This window comes from Sinocyclocheilus anshuiensis, unplaced genomic scaffold, assembly GCF_001515605.1.
Source record: "Sinocyclocheilus anshuiensis isolate Anshui unplaced genomic scaffold, SAMN03320099.WGS_v1.1 scaffold423, whole genome shotgun sequence".
Taxonomy (NCBI): domain Eukaryota; kingdom Metazoa; phylum Chordata; class Actinopteri; order Cypriniformes; family Cyprinidae; genus Sinocyclocheilus; species Sinocyclocheilus anshuiensis.
Window position 1 is genome coordinate 65612 of NW_015549610.1, and position 2670 is coordinate 68281.

Below are 2670 nucleotides of genomic sequence, written 5' to 3' on the forward strand. Positions count from 1 at the left end.
GTGTGTGTGTGTGTGTGTGTGTGTGTGTGTGTGTGTGTGTGTGTGTGTGTGTGTGTGTGTGTGTGCAATGCAATTAGACTACTGGAGATAGAGAAACACCTCTGTGCATTTCTTGCATCTCTCACTAGTCTAAATAATTAATCTAGCCTGGAGTGGGTGGGTTTCTGATACTGACAATTTGTGCTGATGCCGCTATGCGCCAATGTCCATTATGACTGTATGTGTGTACACATGCCTCTTTGAGTGAGTGGTTGACTGAATACATTTGTGATTTAGACATGATGAACAATTATTCCTCCCTAATGGCTTTTGACGGTATTGATTTCGGAGAAGCAAGCATTTGAGCATGTACTAATGCCTGTTTGGAGTATCCGTATTTTGAATTACAGCATGGGGCAAGTGTATCGTAGCTTGAAAACAACCAGTTTTTTAGCCTCAAAGTATATACTTGTGTAAATACACTTGTGCTCAGCGGTGCCACTTTTATACATCCAGACTAAAACCATGCAGGACAAAGAGCCCCCAAAATAGTGTAAGAGCTGTGTTAACACCTAGGGCTCAGGAAGGGGCTGGTTAGAGTGTGCGATAAAGGACACTTCCTGACACTGATAAATAGCCCTTTCCTGGCTGTTCTCTGCACAGTAGAGTACTTGCTATTTGGTCAAGGGTTGATAACAGGCCCTTGCTAGACTGTAAATGCAATGGTTTTGAGCAACACTGTCTCTTATATATATATATATATATATATATATATACTGGCAACTTACTCTAAGTTGCAAGGTGCACTTTTTCTTTCTATAAATCACTCCTTATTGCATCATCTTTTATAAGAAGTTGAAGAAAATGTAACAAAAAGTAAAGAGCAACTCCCAGAACTCCATCAGGATTCCCTGTGGGTATGTTTCATCTCAGTTGTGCCAGAAGGCCAATTAAGAGCCAGTGGGAAAAAAAAGAGAAGGAGGGATTTGGGTGTTAAGAGTATGTGTGCATATGTATGGGATGGAAGAGGGGATGCTGCAGACAAATGAAGTAGCAGATTGCATGAGTGGACCTGCAGGCTTCCTCAAGAACAGGATACAAAAGGCAATGTGTTCTCTGTGGTCCAGATGTGTGACATTCTGATGTGGGTGAATTAACAGTGTGTACTTGCAATGCATTTAATGAACATTTCCTTCCATTTTTTTTAATCCATCTGATCCATTTCTCATCAATGCAGTGGTATTAAATACCCGTTTTGCAATGTGCAACATATATATTAAACACTTTTTCAGGCTCCCTGTATCTCCCAGATACGTGATGTATTCTTCTTCTTTTGTTTTAAAGGGATCATATTTGAGGAATCGGATTTCCCTTGATCTTTTCAGATAAAAGCGCTTGATGTACTATAAAAACTCTAACATTCAGAATGTTCTACTCTCATTTCTAGTCCCAGTCAAAAAAGCTTTTATATAGACTTTTCAGCTTGATTAAAGTGGCATAAGATGGCGTCCCACTAGCCATCTTGAAACAGCTCAGTTGTAGTCAAGAATTTCTCACCTGACAACTGTTTTTGATGAAATCTTGCCCTCTTCAGTCAGGTCTGTCACACTCACTGATGAGGAATGACAAAATAAACAGCATCTTTTTTTTCCCTTCCCTTTGATTCCAGGTCCTGTGAAAAACATCTTCCATTGATGGCCATTCAACATTAGTTGTGTATTCTGATAGAACAGCATTTTTAGTAAGACGCATATAAATAAAATGAAACTCCAGTGCCTGGTTTTAAAAGCATAAAATGGACTTACTGAATATTTTCTCTGTCTGCTTCCTTTGACGTTAGGGCAGTGTCTAGTAATGGGCACATTCTTGCAGTAACATCCAATCAGCATTGCATGATGGCATTCTCCTGCGGCTCCAGAATGATTAGTTCGCTCTCTCCATGTACAGTAGTCAACATTTGAAGTGGATCAAAAAGTTATCCTAAGACAAGAACGCATTTTGGTTTTAGGACAACTTTGATGAAAGGTTTTGATCCACTTCAAATGTTGACTATTGTATTACAATCCTTTTATTCCTAAACAACTAGAAATGTGTGACAAAATGTGTCCAACCTGGTTGTTTTGGTTATTTCTGAGGCTGTTTATCTCTACACATCCTTCTGAAAAAACCCTGATCATTTAAATGACACTTACATGCTTGAGCAGCACATTTTTTTGTGTGAAATGTCATGTGTTGCATAGTTTTAGTTTAGTCTTGTTTTTGGCACAAGAAATTACTAACATTTATATGGTCTACTTATAATGCTATTAAAAACAAAATTCAATTCAATTCAATTCAAGTTTATTTGTACAGCGCTTTTCACGATACAAATCATTGCAAAGCAACTTTACAGCAAATTAAGTTTCTACAATATTTAGTGGTAGCTTATCAGTGGTGACTGTCAGTTAATGTACATATGGCAGAAATGTACGGAAAAATCAATTAAAGACGTAATCAAACAGACGATGAACACTATTAACAGCAATTATTATATGATGCAATCAAACTTATAGCAAAATGTGGTAGTTCTGTAAGCTGTTTCAGGGTTGGCATCATCTGAGGTCCTCTGAGGGGTTGGCATCATCTCTTCTCAGGTGTTCTGGATCCAGACTGAAGAAACAAATAGAGACATAATTAGCGTAGCTGCTGTTC